The following is a 22,045-nucleotide window of genomic DNA, read 5'->3' as shown; positions in this document are numbered from 1 at the left end:
AGGATTTCAGCGTTCAGCATTGAAAAAGGACGTAGTTTCTTCTTGAAGGTTTTTCTTTGGTCGAGATCATTCAGGGTTTCTAAGTAAACATACATTTTGTGCCATAATGTTACAAATCTTATTTTAATTCGATCATACATATTTTTTTTTAGAAAATAATCTAAGAACTCGTAGGAAAAGAGATTGGAGCTATCGTCTGCTCAGATCTAGATCTCTGGTAATACTTAAAAAAAAGGGAAATAACCGCACTATCCATGCCATAACTCGCAATTCTGCAAGACTTAATCTTCCTTTTCCTATAAACAAAAAAACGAATTTAATTAATCACCTCTAATTAATTAACTAATTGTTTTTTTTTCTTTATTGATTAATATATTGACTTCTACAATGAACAAAAAATTTCAACTTTACCCTAGAATGGGAAGTGGGAGAAATAACGTGTGCAAGATTTGTACCAGACAGAGAGAGTGAATAAAAGCTTTGTAAAAATAAAACACACACAAAAAAGAAAAAAGAAAAAAAAAGATCTCGTAATAGATCAAGACTAACAATAATAAATCTGTGAGATTAGAAATATTTTTAACAATTGTTTTTGTTTAGCGCAATTTCATGCTTTTAGCTTTCTCAATGCGCTATAGATCCTATCACTTGTCTAGACCAGTCGGTAAAAGGGGAAAAGGGGGGGGGGGGGCAGCAATGTTACCGTGATCGCTTTTTAAATGCATTAAATAAAAAGATTGTAAGACTTGAATTCGAACTTGAGGGCTCCATTTCTTTCCCTTGTTCGATACCAAACAACATAATTAAGTATCAATAATTCATTAACTCATTTTTTTTTTTTATTAATTGATTCTTGTTTTGTCAGGTGCAAGAAATAATTATGCGAACTTTCAGCTTGATCCGAGATTGGGTGTGGGAGAAATAACGCGTACAAACTTTTTACCAGACAGACAAAAAAAGTGAGTTGATATAAGCTTTGTTTTTTTTTAAAAGCGGCTATGCTATTATTATTATTCATTTTTTAGGTTACATCGTTAGCATATTACAATGCTCGTAATGAGGAATTCGATATCTACGTTTCTCGTGCTAGAACTCGATTACAGATAACGCATATACATTACATCGAAATGCCGAGTATAAATCATTATAGTTAAGTACATTTTCAGGTATCGATCCACTTAGGTGCATGCGCCTACTCAACGCAGACCTCTTCCCTCCCGTACCCATGAGCTTCGATTAGCCTGGAATTTTTTTTTTTCATAAAGGTTAAGTGATCCATTTAAATATCGATGCTGAGAGAATGAAATGGAATTGGGGTAATCGATTTCAAATTTATGAATTGACCATGATTTTTTTTTTCTTGTTTATGTTTTAAAGTACATGTAGCATGTGATGCAAGTAAAAGTGTCCTGTAATCACTGTGTCGTGTAAGTAGCGTGTGATGTAAGTAAATGTGTCATGTAAGTAGTGTGTGATGCAAATAAATGTAATCGCTTGGTCATGTAAGTAGTGTGTGATGTAATCACTGTGTCGTGTAAGTAATGTGTGATGTAATCACTGTGTCCTGTAAGTAATGTATGATGTTATCACTGTGCCGTGTAAGTAATATGTGATGTAATCACTGTGTCATGTAAGTAGTGTGCGATATAAGTAAATGTAATCACTGTATCGTGTAAGTAGTGTGCGATGTAAGTAAATTTAATCACTGTGTCATGTAAGTAATGTGCGATGTAAGTAAATGTAATCACTGTGTCATGTAATTAATGTGTGATGTAAGTAAATGTGTCATATAATCACTATGTCGTGTAAGTAATGTGCAATGTAAGTAAATGTAATCACTGTGTCATGTGGGTAATGTGTGATGTAAGTAAATGTAATCACTGTGTCATGTGGATAATGTGTGATGTAAGTAAATGTGTTATGTAATTACTGGGTCATGTGAGTAATGTGTGATGAAGCTAAATTCATAATTAGTAATTTTAATGTAATTAATTTATAAAGTAAGCAATATGCAGTGCATATGTAATGTGAGTAATGAGTGATGTAATTCATGTGTGATGTAATTAATGTAAGATGTGTGATCACAATATTTTTTTGGATTCAAATAATGTGTGTTGTAAATAATGCGTTATGTAAATAATATGTGTGTAAATAATGTTTGATGTAAATAATATTAGATGTAAAAAATTTGTATTGTAAATAATGTTTTATTTCATAAAAATAAATTTGTGATGTATATGATTTGTAATGTGATTATTGGTCGATTAAAATTAGCTATAAATAAGTTGTGATGTAAATGATATGAATGTAAATAATGTGTGGTGTAAATGATTATATCAAGTCATGTGTAAAGCAAGTGATGTACAAAGTAATTTGAAAGGAACTCTGTTATTTATATTAATATCCAAGAAGCAGCGGCCTTACAGTGAGAGCCTGAATTACTTTCAATTCAAAGGTTATTAAATACACAAACACCACAGCTTCTCAAAGTGCAATCATCCAATGTAATAAAAGTGTATTTATTGAGAGAACTGTTGAACTATCTAAATCTTGAGTTAAACATCGAACCTCCTACCAGCTCGAGAGTTCATCCACAAGCGTCCGGAAGCTACGCAAATTGTTCCGTAAATCCTAAACTGCTACATTTCAATTCATGCTGCTAAATCGAGTATGAAACAATAATTTTTTTTTTAATTAGTTCTGCTCACATGTTAATGAACTAACAAATCGATTTGAACAGCTTTTAAAGTTTGCACAGAAGTATGAGTTTTATTAAGAAGCGTATATCAACTCACTCTGTCTGGTCAAATGTTTGTATACGTTATGTCTCACACACACAATCTCGGATCAATCTGAAATTTTGCACAATAATTTCTTTTACCAGTCAAAACAAGAATCAATAATAAAAATTTTTAGTTAATTAACTATTGGTAATTAATTTTTATTTTTGGTATCTGAAAAAAGGGAAAGAAATTTTACTTGACAGATGTGGTGGTATAAGTTGAATTAGCCCCTTTTATACTTTAGGTTGCTGCTTCAAGTTTGAAGATAAAAGATAACAATACATAACTATAAAAACTTCTATTTTATAAGCGATTTTGCTGGCATAGTGGTTAGTGGATTTGCTTGAGGAGGCTTTATCCCTCGAGTTCGAATTCAGGTCATTCATCAGATCATGGGAGTAGCCAGGGGGGGTTCTTGGGGTTCAAACCCCCCCGAAATGAAATCTTTTATATACAAAACAATTTAAAAAACACAAGGTTCTTTCAGTCTCTTTGAACAGCCTTAAGTCAGGGCGTCCGGGCCGTTTGATTGTCAAAAGAGTTGAGCCGAAGGGGGCGTCCGGGCCGTTTGATTGTCAAAAGAGTTGAGCCGAAGGGGGCGTCCGGGCCGTTTGATTGTCAAAAGAGTTGAGCCGAAGGGGGCGTCCGGGCCGTTTGATTGTCAAAAGAGTTGAGCCGAAGGGGGCGTCCGGGCCATTTGATTGTCAAAAGTGTTGAGCCAAAGGGGGCGTCCGGGCCGTTTGATTGTCAAAAGAGTTGAGCCGAAGGGGGCGTCCGAGCCTGCAGATAGATTGGACAGATAGATTTTAAAGAAATCAACAATATCAAGATAAGATAACCTTCTCACATATTATTTAGAAAAAATATTCCTTGGTTATCTACCCTTCTTGAGGAAAAAAAAAAACCAACATTCAGCAACTATCAAAGGCAGAGTAAAACAATTCATCTCCTTGATTGCTGGATGTATAAATTCACTGTTTTATACACTAAAACATCCTCCATTCTATCAGTCATGCTGGTCATGTTCTTATCTTTAGAGATTCTTACGACCATCAGGTACAAATATTCAACAAGTTCGATAATCGAAGAGTTAGTTCCTCGCACTCTGAAAACATTTTCCTGCATTGCGCAATTTTCGTCTAAAATAGCTGACACGTTATATCACCCTCCCGGATTCCACCCACACCCCTTCCCTACCAACACACGCACATTTTTTTAAAAACATATTGAACGTCGTGGCGGAAGAGAGAAAATGACACATGGTGAAAAAAAAAAAGAACTGTTCGTCAATCTATATTGAATAATCATCCCCTGCCGCGCATAGCAGCGGGCAGGGTTCAAACCCTGGACCATTGAAACGACCAGGCAGGCATCCTGCAATGATGAATAACAGTGAAATGTAAAGGAGTCCAAAGAGGCAGCTATTTCTGGCCATGCTAGAGATAGTATATATATTATTATATATCAATAAAATGTAAAGGAGAACAAAGAGGCAGCTATTTGGCTTGTCGTGCTAGAGATAGAATAGGTAACAGTGCGGGGTCACCTAACAAGAGGTGTCCAATGTAGAGTCAACTAACAAGTGGCGCTCAATATGGAGTCACGTATCAAATGGCGCTCAATGTGGTGTCACGTGACAAAAGGCGCCCAATGTGGGGTCCTCTAACAAGTTGCGCCTAATGTAGATCAATATGGGGTCACGTACCAAGTAACAAGCGGCACCCAACGCGGGGTTAGGTAACACGTGACGCCCAATGTGGGATCATTTCTTACCACCTCGATACTTTTATGTTACTAATAGATAAATATATGAGACACAATGCATTTCGACAGACCGGTAGCTCATAGAATATATATGTCACTATGTAGATTGATATAAGAGAGAGACAGGGAAAGAGAGAGAGTACATTTTGACTTAAAACTGACGGCAGTTCTCTACACCTTGCGTTATCAATACGTAACGCCCGTTGTGCTCCATTTCTGTGGCCAACATTTAGTGAATTCAAATAATAAGAGTCAGCACTTTATAGCCCCATCTCTCCAAGGGGCGCACACGCTGAGACTCTTACATCTCCGGCCATTTTAGAGGCGCAGACATTGAGTCTACATGGCTTGCCGTCCTCATGGGGCGCCTTAGTTTGAAGCCCGCTCGCCTTTCACGCGCTCGGCGTTATCCTGCCCGGGATTGACCTTTACAGTATGCGTTGGATCAGTGACCCAACGTGACGAACCTGGCTTTGGACAGAGTAAAACCGGTAAGTTGAAGCCGGTGATATCATTGTACCCTACCCCCTCCCCCCCTTTTATCCCGTCCTTTGTGTTTCATACTCTCCGGGGATTTCGGGTGTAGAGAGCTTGACCGCTGCGTTTTTGTGCCCAATGCGTTTGGTTTATTAATATGCGTCAATCTTTCTTCGCTCACTGTCACAAACAATCGCACGCGCTCCTACACATACGCGGAGTCAATTAATCTGTCACTTGGGACTTGGGTGGTGGTGGAGAATGGAGTTGGGGGCCTCTCTATATCCCATTGCTATCGCCCATAACTCACCATAAAATCCACGAAGAGGACAACATAAGCTAGCCACTGTCCTTTGGTTACAGAGGATCCTGTAATTTCCCCTTCCGGTGCACCCCTTCCCAATCTATAATATCGGCTTTCATCATTCGACATAATGCACATTGCAGAGAGATGGCTCTCATAAATGAGAAGAGGTAATTCATTAATTTAGTCAAGTGATACCCAATCTACGGTCCGCGGGCCATATCCTGCCCGAGATGTGGTGCTTTTTGGACCATTTGAAAGCCCTGCCCACATTGCAGAAAATGCGAATTAAAGGAAAAAGAGATTACAAAATATTTAAATGTGTTCGTGATGCGTGTTTTGGAAAATATCTTGTGCCCATGCGGACCGAAACTAGTCCAGTGGTGGGCAACTTTTTTCAGACTTTGGGCCTAATTAAATATAAGTGTGATGTGTGGTCGAGATGTAAGTACACATTTTGTCCCCCCGTCGTCTCGTGGGGCTATCAGTATCACTTGCCTTGGCTACCTATCAAGAGGGCTCGTGGTTCGACACCCATTTCGAGCAGGTTTTGTTTTCTGAGCGCCTAAAGGTGGCACAAAAAAACTCCTATATACCCCCCCCCCCACTGGTCCACAAATAGCGCTCTGAGCATGCTACAAGCACGAAAGTTATATAAAAGCTATTAAACAAAAAAGAAAAGTGTCACAGACCGCATCATCACTTAAGTTGTGTCGTCCAATGGAACTAGGCCACTGTGGGCATAACTTTCGAGGGACAGAGGTCACTGTGTCACGGGTCGGATATGGCCCACAGATCATAGTTTGGGCATCACTGATGTAGTTTGTCCTGGAAAGTGGCAGGATGAGACGATTTAGCACCTGAACACGGATCTTTAAAACTATTCATAATATTATTATTATTAATTAGCATTCAGTGGGTATTTAAAAGGCAAGGCGGCATGGGCGTAGCCAGGGGGGGGGTTGGGGTTCAAACCCTCCCTCCCCCCCCGAAAACAAAAATGCAAACGAAAATCTCCTAATTCCAAGAGCACAGTTAAGGGAGATTTTGATTTTAAACCCCCCTCCAAAATTTACGATAAACCCCCTCTTCAATATAAAAAAAAGTTAATTACGCACTCAAATTGTTATGAGCGTAGCTAAATGGGTTTTGACTTAATTTTTAGTTTAATCCCCACTTCAGCGGGGTTTGAAGGTAAAAAATACCTCTTTAATAATAAAAACAAAGCAAATTATACACTCAAAATGTTTTGTGTGTAGTCAAAGGGGTTTTGAGATTAAACTCCACTCCAGTGGAGTTTGAAGCTAAAAAGTACCTCTTCAATATAAATAAAAGCAAATTACTCACACTAAAATCTATGAACGCAGCCAAAGGGGTTTTGAGTTTAAACCCCCCGCCTGGTGAGTTCGAGGCTAAAAAATACATCTTCAGTGTAAGAAAAAAAGCAAATTACGCACTCAAAAATGCTATGAGCGTTGCCAAAAGGGGTTTTGAGTTTAAATCCCCATTCAGAGGGGTTTAATGCTAAAAATGCTTCTTCAATATAAAAAAAAAAGCAAATTACACACTAAAATTATTTGAGCGTAGCCAATCCAATCGGGGGTTTTGAGTTTAAACCCCTCTTCTACAGATGGCGTTTGTTTAAAGTTTAAAACCCCTCCAGATGGTTTTGAGTTTAAGATCCCCCTACAGAGCATTTTGAGATGGAAAACCCCCAACAGATGATTTTGACGATAAAACTTCTCTTTTGGATATAAAATCTAAAGCAAACTACAGTCACTTAATTCCAAGAGCGTATTCAAGAGTGGTTACACATTTTACCAGTGGCAGGGCTCCCTTAATAAACTGGTATAGTGAATAGTCATCTGCCGAAATTGAAAAACACTAAATGTGGCTCAACAAAGATGGCTAAGACAGATTTTAGGAGTCAGTTATAGAGATCGGGTTTAAATCAAGGAAATCCTATGCCGAACTGGGAGTCGACCCTTTAGTAAGATTGTGAGAGAGCGACGCATGAGGTTTGCGGGACACGTTCTCCGACAAAATGGATTACGCATAAGAAGAGTTGCAATGATATTCTAGTACAACTTGACGCCACTCATTCATTGAGGTCCTCATGGCAGGTGGGAAGAGGCTTTAGACATTACCAGTGACAGATTTTTATGGAAACAGCTTGACGTCAAATGCTCCGAACGGCGCGGTAGGGTCTAAGTCAGTAAGAATAGCACATTAGGTTTTTGAAATAAAATTTTTTAATAGCAGGAAAATGCACTGTAGATACCTCAGAATATGCATTTTGTTGGCTTTCAATACCAGAAATAGTGCTTGGCGGCGGGGCTTCAGCTCCTAGCGCTCCCCCAGACCCCCTTGCTAGTATTTGCTGGGAATCTACAATTTTTCCACTAACTCATGGAAGAACCTATTCTAGGGCACAATAAACGTCTTCCGAAAGAATGAAGAGTCAGAATGCAATAAAGATTATGTACACACACACACACACATAAATACATATAAAAAGAAAATTTCGCTGGGGGGGGGGTCGCGGGGGGGGGGGGAAGAAAAAAATCCCCCCAAACCCCCCCCCCCCGAAAAAAAATCCTGGCTACGCCCATGAGGCGAGGTATGTATCATGGAATGTACCAATAAAATATTTTCTATGATTATTGAAATAGATGATCAAATCTTTGGAATTAATATAAAAAAAGTAAAGTTTCCTTTTCCGCCCATGCGATAGAGCAACGGTTAACGAGGGTGTCATGTAGCCAGCACAACGACCAACCGCCTTTACTTTCCACAACTAATGTCAGGTACCCATTTGAGCTGGGTTGACTTAGAGTCTTCAACAGGATTCGAACTCTGGACCAAGCTCTTTACCTCTCAGCCACCTCTCCTGCGGATAGTTTATCATAATGTTTTATATACTAATAAAGAGTGTATTGATTTTTAATACATTCGCCGAAGTTTCTATTAAAATGGAGAGTTCTTATTTTTTAAGGAAAATGTCACATAATGTACAATCTAAAATGAAGCAACTGACGGTTTTGAAAGACAAACTTCTTTTTATTCAAGTTCAAACTATTGTCGGAACTGAAAATGCCTCAGTGGCAACTTGAATCCTCTTTACGATTTCCATCTTTTGGTTATCAACAGTACATTTGTTTAAATTCAATAAATCTATCATTTTAATCGTGCCTTTCATAAATAAACACACTACTCCATCCCCTGGGATTGATACCACGCGGCTAATAGTGTCACCCCACCCCAAAACTTATTCACAAACATTTATTTTTTCCACTTTGATGTCGCAACTTACTGGCTGTCATCAGTTGATATCCGCACCTCTACCATCCCCTAGTGACGCCACTGACTCCATCTAAATCCCCCCCCCCCCCAGAAAGGTTTTTTTATACAACCTTTTCTATCACCCTTTTGATTGCCACAGACCGTTTTTATAGGCGCCCCTGTCCCCTCGTCGCCGCTTGGGGCTATCGGTATCACTTGTCTCCTTATCAGCACACTAAATTATCTGCCCATGTCCAAGCACAAAGGTCCACAACTCTCATGCCCCCTCTTTTTTTTTTCTTGGTCGTTAACCTCCCCTTGTCTTCGAATATGGTCTCCCATGATAATTGCAAATGTATGGAAAAAGCTACGACTCAGCCCAAAATGCTGGTCAGTCCTGGCGTCCCGGATTTATTCACAGTGTCGTGTGATGCTTTCACTTGGATTTATTTCTGTGTTGTTTTTTCTTTCTGTTGGTTAACTAGGTCTATATTTTCCTTACAGTGTGGCTTTATTTTGTTTTATCCCAAACAAATATTTATGTGAAATATGGATAATAAAAAAAACTGGCTATTTGAGTATTATGCATATTTCTATAGATGCCAGTTTGTAATTTCGGCATTATAGGAAATTTTCATACATGGAGACAAATCCATAAATAGCAAGATTTTTGGTGTATCCGGTGTACGCAAAACGGAAGTATTGATAAGCGAAGTCTTTAAAATAAATAGTATTACATTTTTTTTTAAATTTTCAGCCCTAAAAAAATCAAATTATTTCTAAGCTGTTTCGTTTGAAGTACATAATACTTTTTATTGGTAACATTGACGTTTCCATATGGCGACCTTAAGAGTGTTTATTGTGTCTATGTATATCAAAATATCTCCCGTTTTATGTTTTTTTCATTTTCTTACGTTTTTTTAAAGGTTCCATTATATCGTTACCACATTTTTTTTATATCGTTTCGACTTCTTTTTCTTTTTTTTCTCTGACTGAATTTTAATTCCTTAACGAACGTAAGCTGAGCCTTAAAAAAAACAACAACATTGGTTACAAAGACAGAGAAACGGTCCCCGAAGTGGTCCACCCAGTGAAAGGCACATTTGTTGTAGGCCTACTTGTATGTTGATATATTGGTTTCTGTTCTAACGTATTGTTGATATTTTATAACGAGGCCCATAGATTAATCAAATTTGTTCTCGAATTTTCTATCTCTATAAGGGCATGGTGTGGTCAGCACAATGTTTTACTCCTTTACTTGTCCAGAAAAATTCCTTGATCACCCACCAGGGATCGAGCCCCGAACGTTCGGCATTTTGTCTCCAGAGGACTTGTTATTTCCATGCATTGCAATCATATCCTTCCTTGTCTTTCGTTTGGGCAATTAATGCTAAAAATAAATAACTTTCCCATCCACAATCATACCCACAATCCTACAATCCTACAGACAATCATACATGCAACCCTACCAACATCTCAGCCTCATTAGTCATAACCACAATCCTACCCACAGTCATAACCACAATCCTACCCACAGTCATAACCACCATCCTACCCACAGTCATAACCTCAATATTACCAACAATCCTACCCACAGTCATACCCTCAATATTACCAACAATCCTACCCACAGTCATAACCTCAATATTACCAACAATCCTACCCAAAGTCATAACCTCAATATTACCAACAATCCTACCCACAGTCATAACCTCAATATTACCAACAATCCTACCCACAGTCATAACCTCAATATTACCAACAATCCTACCCACAGTCATAACCTCAATATTACCAACAATCCTACCCACAGTCATAACCTCAATATTACCAACAATCCTACCCACAGTCATAACCTCAATATTACCAACAATCCTACCCACAGTCATAACCTCAATATTACCAACAATCCTACCAACAATACTACCTACGATCTTACACACCATCCCAAACTTATTCCTATCCACAATCATATCCACAATCTTAACCACACTAACCACAATCATAACCTTAATCCTAACCACAACCCTTACCATAATGTTAACCCTAGACAGTTTCTTATAGAAGGCCTTAACACTGACCAATAGATCGTTGCCACGTCGTACATGTGACGTGGCAACGAGCTATTGGTCTAAACTGCCCGCAGGTTGTGACGTTGCAGGTCAATGTTCAGGCCTTCTATCAATTGGTCACGCTTAACCTCAATAACCTTAATCCCAAGAAGAAGAAGAACCCTAATCCTAATCACAATCTTAACCACAGTAACCACAATCCCAACCCCAATCCTACCCACAATCGCCTCAGTAAAGAGATAAACGATCATTGAATTGAACTACGATCCTGTCCCCTCCTCGGACTCTCAATGCCAGTATCCTAAGACACTCCACAGCTCTCTTTCCCTGGTCTTTCTTAAGTGCCCTCAGTTTTATCCGATGACAAAACCCCGAAACATAACTTCTTTATTTCTTTTGGCTTTTCGTTTATTCCCCTTTTCGTTGTTTTTTTTTTCTCCCTTTATTGATTTTCTTCTTATCTGGCTTTATTTCCTGAAAAATACCTGGCATATTTTTTCCATCAGTATCTAAGTAGCCTCCCCCTCCCCCCCAACAATAGCCTGCCATTCAAGGGATTTGACTTGCCAGATTGAGAGTGCGAATAACAAAATTCTCCCTGGGTCTTTCCTCCCATTTACTTCTCCCCCACCCCCCCCCCCTCTCCCCAGCGTCCTCGTTTTCCTTCTTCCCAATTATTTCGCGTGGACCAATGGCAGAGGACAATTGACATAATGATGGCTGGACACTCTCTTCATTGAAGTGTCGGGGAACACACGCACACACACACACATATAATTTCATGTGTCAATATTTTCCTATTATTCAAGTGGAATCCTGGTTTAACCGGAGAAGAAACTACAATAAAAAAATTTCTTTCGCGGGACTCTAGTTGTCTCCCAAGTATTTGTCCAAATCTATATTTGAGTTTCTCTCAACTTTGTTGTTAAATGCCAAAGGGTTGTAAAGCTGAATAGTCTTACCGTATTTCTTTTACCTGACAACACAATAATCAACAGAAAAAAAAAAAACAACCAGTTAATTAGCTAATGGTAATTAATTATTTTGTTTAGCATTGGCATCTCGAACAAGGGAAAGAAATTGTACTTGACTGAAGTGGTGGTATAAGTTGTTCGAGATGCCAATGCTAAACAAAATCCACCCACCCACATATCCTTTTCTTTCTCTCCCCCCCCCACCTTTTTTTTCCTAACTGGTCCATACAAGTGATAGGATCATATCATCATAGAGTATTGAGAAAGCTAACAGAATGAAATAGCGCTAAACAAATACAATAGGTAAAAATATTATTAATCGCACACATTTATTGTTGTTAGTCTAGGTATATTACAAACTTAATTACACAACTGATTCAAACTAATTGATATTTGTTTATACTTCTTATAATCTTTTTTTTTTCAAAGTATTTTTTATGTTTTTTCTTGTTTAAAAATCGTACATAAAATTAGCATAGAAATACCGTGAGCAGCCGTTATGGTAAATAATACCTATACTATGTTTAAAAAAAAAAGGGGGAGATTACCGATGCATTTACGATGACAAACGGTATCGGACCCAGATATTTAATTCCAAGAGACAAATCAACTGGCCGTTAAAATTCACTCAAAGGCTTTAGCTCTCTCCTTCAAGTTAGCCCCCCCCCTCTTTGTTTCTCCCATCTCCTTACGGCTGTATTTTATTTTCAAGTCCGGTTTAAAGTGGGAATTAGCTGATGCATTTGAGATGAAAGGAAATGCTCTTATAAATAAAAAAAAAAAAACACCGAAACTTTTAATCCGCTAATAGAAGTCTATTAAATGTCTGTTTAATGTTTCAGTTTTAGAAGTCTATTGAATGTCTGTTTAATGTTTCAGTTTTAGAAGTCTATTGAATGTCTGTTTAATGTTTCAGTTTTAGAAGTCTATTGAATGTCTGTTTAATGTTTCAGTTTTAGAAGTCTATTGAATGTTTCAGTTTTAGAAGTCTATTAAATGTCTGTTTAATGTTTCAGTTTTAGAAGTCTATTGAATGTCTGTTTAATGTTTCAGTTTTAGAAGTCTATTGAATGTCTGTTTAATGTTTCAGTTTTAGAAGTCTATTGAATGTCTGTTTAATGTTTCAGTTTTAGAAGTCTATTAAATGTCTGTTTAATGTTTCAGTTTTAGAAGTCTATTGAATGTCTGTTTAATGTTTCAGTTTTAGAAGTCTATTGAATGTCTGTTTAATGTTTCAGTTTTAGAAGTCTATTGAATGTCTGTTTAATGTTTCAGTTTTAGAAGTCTATTGAATGTCTGTTTAATGTTTCAGTTTTAGAAGTCTATTGAATGTCTGTTTAATGTTTCAGTTTTAGAAGTCTATTGAATGTCTGTTTAATGTTTCAGTTTTAGAAGTCTATTGAATGTTTCAGTTTTAGAAGTCTATTGAATGTCTGTTTAATGTTTCAGTTTTAGAAGTCTATTGAATGTCTTTTAAATGTTTCAGTTTTAGAAGTCTATTGAATGTCTGTTTAATGTTTCAGTTTTAGAAGTCTATTGAATGTCTGTTTAATGTTTCAGTTTTAGAAGTCTATTGAATGTCTGTTTAATGTTTCAGTTTTAGAAGTCTATTAAATGTCTGTTTAATGTTTCAGTTTTAGAAGTCTATTGAATGTCTGTTTGATGTTTCAGTTTTAGAAGTCTATTGAATGTCTGTTTAATGTTTCAGTTTCACATACACATATATTTGGATGCGCCTACATCAACATGTTCTCAATGACCCGAACGTTGTCAGACGTTTGTTTTGAAATAAAGATTGTTACGTCCTAGCCTAGGGCTATTGCAGGAAGACAGGATTGGAGCCTGGGACCATTGAGACGACAGTCCGGAGCGCACACCACCTCAACCAGTCAGCCATTTAGCTTGTCTAACTATACGCTTTAAAGGCTCATTCTGTTCTTCGGACTCATCCTCTTTCTGAGATTTTGTGGTGAAAATAAATGCAGCGTTCACCACTTTCAACTATTATGAAGTCTGATGAACCGTTGGGGCAACACACTTGATCTGTCGAACATCTTTCTCCATTGCTCTCTGTCACGATGTTTGTTTTGTTTGTTTTACTTGATGGTGACACATGCGGATGGGGAGGTGCCGTAATTATAGTTCAAACCTATTTCCAAAAACAATGAAGTGACTCAGTGTTGATACATGTTCTTGAGTTTAACTCTTTTAGACACAGACTAGAAACAATATATATACAGTTTATGTCCAAAGTGGATACAGAATACAATAATGATGATCAATAAACTAAACAGCTTTTTACAGTAAACTAGCGAATTCTGAAATTTAGCTAAGTCGCCGATTAAAAGTTTGAACTAACTATAGAACCTTCTAATTTTATTAGCACTTTGCAGGTACATTGGTAAGTGTGTTGGCTTGAGGAGGCTTGAGCCCTCAAATTCGACTTTAAAAAAATAAATAAAATGCATTTTAAAACCGATCACTGTAACATTAACAGAGATGTCGCTATTTTTCTACCATACCCCCCCCCCTCCCAGACAAGTGAAATGATCATAGCGTACTGAGAAATCTAAAATCATGAAATTGCTCTAAACAAAAACAATTGGCCAAATATTTCTAATCGCACAGATTTTTAATTGTTAGTCTAGTACACATTTATTTAGACGACTGATACAGACGAATTGATAAAACTACGCTTAAAAATACTATTTTTTGTGTTTTTTTTTTAAGTATTTATTTTCTTGTTCATGGCACTGTTCCCCAAGGAGGGTCTTTGCAGTGCAGTATTACGCACATTAATATTGGTTTCCTGAAAATAAGGATAATAAAACTCAGTGGAGTTAGTTTCGAGGGTTCCATGATACTATGATAATGAATGCATTATTTGGGAATGTCTCAACAACATAGTCTAAACAACATATACTTCCCGTTCTGGAGTTAAATATTGTGTAAAATCGAAAGTGTCTAGCAGCGGAAATGGCGCTTTGTTTTGGTTTACTTTGGAATGAATAAAAAAAAATAAAAAATCACACATTTAGTTTGTGCTCCACTCAGCTGGCTAAAGTAGATATGCATCTTTTGTGTCCATCAGGTGGGGGTGGGGCGGTCATTCATGGCTGCTGGTAGTTTGTAGAAACAATCACTAGTTTTTAGGGGGAAAAAAAAGGGGGGTGGGGGAGAGTTGACTTAGGAGGTGGTGGGTTGCAGGCGTCGAGGCAGAGAGAAAGAGGGAGGTTGGAGTGACTTGGAGGAGCGACGGCAGAGTGGTGACTGGTGCTGGAGGGAGGGCCAGTCAGGTGCAGGGCGCCCATAATGACGAAGTTAGTTTTCATTATAATGAAATGTGAGTGTGTGTGTGTGTGGTACCCGTGTGTGAGTGTGTCTGCACGTGTGTTTGGGGTTAAATAAAACATCGTCAGCATCCGGCAAAAGTCCGGTAACTCTAACATCTAGCGACCAACCAACGAATAGTTGGACTTGTGTTTTCCTTTCTGTATTGTGTATCGGTAGGTCTGGCAGAGTTGTGTTGTCACGTGGCTTTACTGCGACTCTAAAACACGAGATATATATGTGCACTAAACTAATCCAGCAACCTGTGTGAGCTAAGTGCGTTACTGATTTGTGAATGTATTCGTAGATTTCGTGGATTATTATATTAATGTATTTAAATATCAATACGAGACTGTTACATACAACTGATTGGATTAGATGTAGATATATATTTAAACAAAATAAGTAAAATTCAATAGTCCTAACTTTATAATTAGAAATAAAGATATCAATGGAATAGATAAACATATAGTCAATATTATATTTCGGATAGTAGGCCTACGGCCATAGTTTGAATAAATATAAAATAATATAAGAACAATCAATATGTTAAACTAGATGGTCAACGGAATGTATGGGGAAGAGTTTAACTTTATATTATTATATTATTATATTGTTATAGGTAAGAAAGATGGGAGGGGTCCATGGCAAAATAAAAAAAATTAAAGCCAGGTAACAAATTAAGTGGGCGAAGCCGGTTGGTATTGCTAGTATATGATATAATATAGTATAGTACAGTGATGCCCAACCTAATTTGACATTACACTAAATGTATTATCAATAAGTTAGTTTGAGAACTAGAACTAAATCCAATCTACTGGGGGTAGCCAACAGTTTTTTTTTATTAAGTACTGAAGAGATAACATTGCCAAGATGTATATTTTCTTTTCTGAGAGAGGCCTGATCAATTCTAAAAAAAACATAGGAAACCTATTAAATATCCCATTCAACTTACAACAAGTATCATTGTCTATGAAATTATGTACGAAGAAAGTAAAGAACATATATTTATTTCTAAATGTGAGTTCTAACATTATTTTGATATTTATTATTTAAAAAGTAATAATAATAAATAATAATAATTAAGGCGTGAACATAGACTTATATATTATATCTAGACTGGAAACCGGAAATACATTCTTATCCGCGACTGATCGCTCGTGAACATTGTGTAGAAAGTTGGATCAAGGCGTTGTTTTGTCAAGTAGTTCAAAGAAGTCAAGTTGTTTTTTTCAACCCTAACCTATGTAACATATAAATTAATTTTTAGATCTAGATCATAGACTTATATATACTATATCTAGACTGTACATTAACTACTTTACAAAACAACGCCTTGATCCAACTTTCTAAAAAATTTTCACGACATTTTTTGTAGTGTTACATAATCTCCATGTCCAGTCTAGATATCTAGATAGTCTATGGGCGTGAATCTTGGCGTACTTGACGTTTTACGATCATAAAGAAGACACCGACCACAAAAGCAGACACAAAACCTCTTCTGTTCCTTTGGCAATGATATCGTAGAACAAAATAAAACTTGCTGTTGTAAATTTCGCATGTAATGTTCAATAGAAACTGAATTAGGAGCGTATACCTTGTGTGCTATCGTACAAATTGTTTGCTATTGTTTTTTTTTTGTTTTTTTTGTATTGCACAATCGTAAAACAGATTTCCTCCGGGGCAAAGTAAAGATTATTATTATTACTATTTGATATCAATACTAAACTAGTACTTGTGCAATTGTGAATAAAGTTAAAGCATTTTTATGAGATGTTTTATACAGAGAGAGACTTCAATATAAACCATTTTAAAAGGACTCTAACGAAGTCTAATTTGGGCTAATGAGTTCCTTTTTCGGGTCATTCTTAATAAACTTTGTTCCGTTTCTATTTAATTCCTCTAATTAAATGAACCTGTCTGCCGTCCGCTTAAATGACAACCTTCAATTTTTGAGACAATGACAATAATTGTGGGCTTAAGTAGTGCTTACAGTAATCAGGCCCGTGCGAGGTGTTTTTACAAAGTTGATATTATCAACTGTGTTTGTCTGGTAAAAAAATTTGAACACGTTATTTCTCCCACACCCGTAAGTTGAAACTTAGCACAATTATTCATTGGCGGTGACAATACACGCATCAATAAACGAAACAATGAATTACTTCAGTATTCACAGATCTGGCTACTTGTCCGAGGAAGGCGCGGTGGCTGAGCAGTAGAGCGTTTGGCTTCCGCACCGGGAGCCCTTGGTGAAGACTAGGATTTTTAATTTCGGGATCTTTGGGCGCCTTTGAGTCCACCCAGCATGGGTACCTGACATAAGTTGGGGAAAAGTCGTCTGTGTCATGGGCGTAGCCAGGGGGGGGGGTTCAATCCCTCCCCCCCCCCCGAAATGAAATCCCTCCCCCGCAGGGGGAGTGGGAACGGAATTAAGTGACTAATTTTTGCTTTCATTTTGTTTATTTTAGGTGAGATTTTGATACTAAATCATCACTTACCACAGCACAGCCGAGGGGGTTTTGAGTCAAATACCCCCTACCAGGGGCTTTGAGTTTAAACCCCCCTACAGGGGTTTTGAGTTTAAAAACCCCTACCAAGGGTTTTGCAGTTAAATCCCCCTCTTCTATAAACAAAACTAAAACAAATGCAAACGACAATTCCAAATTCCAAGAAAACAGCTAAGGAAGATTTTAACTTTAAAACCGCCTCCAAAAATTACGATAAACCCCCTCTCAACATAAAAAAAGCAAATTACACACTCACAATTCTATGAGCGTAGCCAAAGGGGTTTTGAGTTTAACCCCCCCCCCTTTTCCAGTAGGGGTTAGAAGCTAAAAAGTACCTATTTAATATATAAAAAAAATCTAATTACACACTATAAAATCAATGAGCGTAGCCAAAGGGGGTTTGAGTTTAAGTCCCCCTCATCCAAATGGCTCTTTCTTTAAAGTTTAAAACCCCTCCAGAATGGTTTTGGTGTTTAAAATTCCCCCTACAGAGCGTTTCGAGTTGGAAACCTCTCTCTTCAATATTATTTAAAAGCAAACGACAGTCACCAAATTCTATGATCGTAGCTAAATGGGGTTTTAAATTTAAAAAAAAAAAAAAAAACCTCCTGAGATTTTTTAGTTTAAAACCCCTCAACAGATGATTTTGACGATAAAACTTTTCTTTTCTATATAAAATCTAAAGCGAAATACAGGCATGTGATGCCAAGAGCGTAGTCAAGAGAGGTTACAAATTTCTACCAGTGACTTGGGCTCCATTAGTAAAATGTGAATAGTCTTCTGCCGAAATTGAAAAACACTAAATGTGGCTCAACAAAGATGGCCAAGACAGATTTTAGGAGTCAGTTATAGAGATCGGGTCTAAATCAAATAAATCATATGCCGAAAGGGGAGTCGAACCCTTAGTAAGGTTGTGACAGAGCGTCGCATGAGGTTTTGCGGGACATGTTCTCCGACAAAATGAATTACGCATAATAAGAGTTGCGGAAACAGCTTTCCGGAAAATGCGCCGAATAGCGCGAGAGGGTCTAAGCCACTAAGAATAGCACATTAGGTTTTTGAAATAAAACTTTTTAATAGCAAGATAATGCACTGGAGATACCTCAGAATATGCATTTTGTTGGCTTTCAATACCAGAAATAGTGCTCGGTGGCGGGGCTTTGCCCCGCGCTGGGGAAGTGCTGCGAGTTCCCCCAGACCCCCTTGCTAGCAAGGGAGGGGGGAATCTACAAGTTTTCCACTAATTCCAGGAAGAATCTATTCTAGGGCACAATAAACGTCTTCCAGAATGTAATAAAGATTAATTATGTACACACATACACACATATAATATATATATATATATATATATATATATATATATATATAGATAGATAGATAGATAGATAGATAGTTAGATAGATAGATAGATAGATATAGATATAGATATAGATATAGATAGATATATAGATATATACAATTTTTTTCCGCTGGGGGGATTCCCCCCCCCCCCCCGCGAAAAGAAATCCTGGCTACGCCCATGGTCTGTGTACTATGTGCACTATGTGTAATCTGTACAGAAATGTATACTATTAATTTTGTAGAATTAGAATTTTTACCTCTTTAGACCCGCAAACTTTAACAATTTTAGGTCTTTGGACCTTAAGAATTTGTAACCTTTAGGCCTTTAAACCTCCACACCTTTATCCATGGACGTTTGGATCTTTTGATCTTTAGACTTCAAAAATTCTAGAACTTTGAACCTTTGGACCTTTAGTCATTTGCCCTTTAATTTTTTATTTTTTTTACCTTCAAAGTTTGTTTTTTTTAATCTTTAGATTTTTCTTTAATCTTAAGACGTCACAAACGTAGACCTTCAAACCGTTAGGTCTTTTGACTTTCAGTCTTTTGACCTCCGGATCATCTGATCTTTTGACCTATAGAACGCTACATTTTATCCAAAGAAAACACTACTTCTGTTTTTGTTTTTTTAAACCTCTACAGAGAATATCTCTAAATACACGCGCTAATAATGGTGATAGTGTCTCTGACCTGAGTTTGCAATGTGCATGTTATTACCCTGTCCTAACGCAAGGTATCGCGAGACTCGAAAAATTGAGAATCGCTGGTGCAATGTACGTCCCACCATGTAATTGCCTCATAATTTGTGCCTATTATTTCGAAACTTTGTCTGAGACAGTTTTAATGTCACATGACTGTTTTGCAAGCACGTGACAAATGGAACCTTTGTTTTTGTGCCGCGCTGTAGCCAGACGTAGATCTAGATTATATTACTGCGATCATCAGACAATACTGTTTTGACATTGCCAATGATAGTACTGTAGGAGTCCCTCTGTGGTATCTGTGCGAAGTAAGTCTAACTCTCAGTGAAGTTAAACTGTTCCATTCTATTTGTAAGATAAGAGAATCAGTAAGGCCTTTCATTGAATTAACAAGAAAACGTAACAGAAACAAAAAACCGATGGATAAATAAACCAATGGATAAATTAACCTATGGATAAAAAGCAAGAATTAAAAATAGAAATAAATATGTTCAAAATGTACCCTTTTGCTTGCGTAAAAAAAAAATGTGTGTTTTTACACGTTTTATTGAGTTATGTCCCTTGCATTCATAGTAGACAAATTCTCATTTAGTCAGCCCCCCCACACACACACAAAGTAGTAAACGAATATGAAATATTAAAAAATTTCGCTGAAGGAAAATAAAAAAAAAATGTTTAAAAATCTGTTGCAGCTGTTGAGAAAAAAAAAAGACGTTTTTATTAGTCGAAAGGTGCAAATTAAGCATCTGATCGCTTCATTCATTCTTATATTATACTCTCTTTACCTCCTACGCATTTATTGAGAAATTAACCTTTCTAGTGCATACACACTCTAAGAGCAAAACGGTTGCTAACCTTTAGCCTTTGCCTCTTTCCTTATCCTCACCATTCTCCCTTCTCATAGGAAGAAAAGAGTTAACCCATATCGTGTCGTCAACAAATTAACCCCCTCCTGGTGAGTCATACAAAATAGCTTACGCCGCCAGCATGTTAGAAACAAATTAACCCATTAAATCCAGCAACATTCATTAACTTGAACAAGGATCATTCACGGGATAGGCACAATTGAACAGCGGGTTAACAGAGGGATGAATCGAATTTTTGTCAATGTTTTGGCACTGGTTCGGTTCAGTTGAGCAATCGTATTCTGGTTCGGTTTGGTTGACAACTTTGAAATTTGCGGTTGGGTAAACCATTTTTATTTGGAACACAGCCAGCAATAGAACACGCAGTCTGTTTTCAATGTTTCGAATGTTCTTTTAGAATTGAAGAGTATTACATCATACCATAAACCTCCAGCAGGACGATCGTAGCAACGGCGCCTGAAAAAGGGGGGGGGGACAGGGGCGTAGCTAGGGATTTGGGGGCCCTGGGGGATTGACCTCTTTGGGGCCCCTTGCATTTTGACATTCGACATCATGACACGAGATAATGTACCTATAAATACATTAGCCTACATTCAAATTGGTACAGTATATCAGTAAAATTGACAAGAAATAATCATAAAGAATCCTTTAATGAATAATTCTGTTGATTATTGGCGAAATAAAACACAAGTGACAAATCTCCTTTCTGTGCAGCCAAGGCATCTATAACATCATCTATATACTGTCTCGTATTTGTGACTTCACTGACATTAAAGCCATCCTTCTAAGCCTTTCTTGCGTCATTGTGCTCCTGAGATAGTTTTTGATGAACTTGAGCTTTGAGAATAATCTTTCTCATGACGCAATGGAAGTGGCCTGAGTTAGCAGTACTCGGACGGAGGTTGCAAGGTTTGAGTACACATCATTACCATATAAAGCCAGCGTACTCAATATGTTAATTGGTGATTGTGGCACTGCTTTGTTGATGAAAAGTGTTCGTGCACCAAAGACATCATTGAACAAGCGATATGCCTGTATTTCATCTAACAGGAAAAAGCTACACAGTTTTTCATCAGTGTGTCATCATCCATAGACTACAACAGGTGCCTTGGTTCAAGAAGAAACCCAAAGGTGTCTACATGGTTTTCCAGCCTTTGGAATATGCTTCTTGTGGGAAGCGTGGTCGAGAGGCTAAGTGCGCTTGAACTTGGCTTGTCTTGACTACCTAGACACCCGACTCGGGCAGAGTTGCGTTTACTGAGCGCCTAAAGGCAGCACGGAAAACCAACTCCTAGATATCCCCTCATCCCCACTGGTCCACAAATGAGATTGGACCAAAGCGCTCTGAGCATGCTATAAGCATGAAAGTAGCGCTATATAAAAGCTATAATATATGTCCTTCATCTCCATATGAAGTCTGTCCAGCACTTCTGTCGCAACACGTTTGAATTGCAGTTCTATTGACAGTCTTACATCAGAACTCAACTCTCCATCAAGTCTTTTCTTTCTTCTGGTTATTTTTATTACAGTAACTCCATAGCATTCACTACCTTCTTTTGCTTTTTAGATAGGATTGGGTGATCAGTTTAGTCCGTTCCTAATCATTCTGCGGAAAGCATGAAAGGGTTTTAATTTCTTCAGCAG

The 22,045-nt window shown here is 37.5% G+C and overlaps 1 protein-coding gene across 6 annotated transcripts in view; it reads left to right on the top strand.

Annotated features, from left to right (window-relative positions):
• LOC106052086 (neo-calmodulin-like) overlaps positions 1 to 22,045 on the top strand; it is a 137,498-nt gene that overhangs the window by 19,502 nt on the left and 95,951 nt on the right. Inside the window, exon 1 of one of the 6 annotated variants that reach the window (XM_056015374.1) lies at positions 8,978 to 9,095. The exons of 2 other annotated variants lie outside the window; for them this stretch is intronic. The gene's annotated coding sequence lies outside the window, so the exon portion shown is untranslated. Of the gene's footprint in view, positions 1 to 8,977; positions 9,096 to 14,957; positions 14,977 to 15,039; positions 15,263 to 22,045 lie in introns of those variants that run through there. 3 more of the 6 variants (XM_056015376.1, XM_056015375.1, XM_056015373.1) reach the window with 3 other exon arrangements.

Source organism: Biomphalaria glabrata, chromosome 17 (genome assembly GCF_947242115.1).
Source record: "Biomphalaria glabrata chromosome 17, xgBioGlab47.1, whole genome shotgun sequence".
Taxonomy (NCBI): domain Eukaryota; kingdom Metazoa; phylum Mollusca; class Gastropoda; family Planorbidae; genus Biomphalaria; species Biomphalaria glabrata.
Note: the sequence above shows the minus strand (reverse complement) of the source record. Positions and strands in the feature narration are given on the sequence as shown.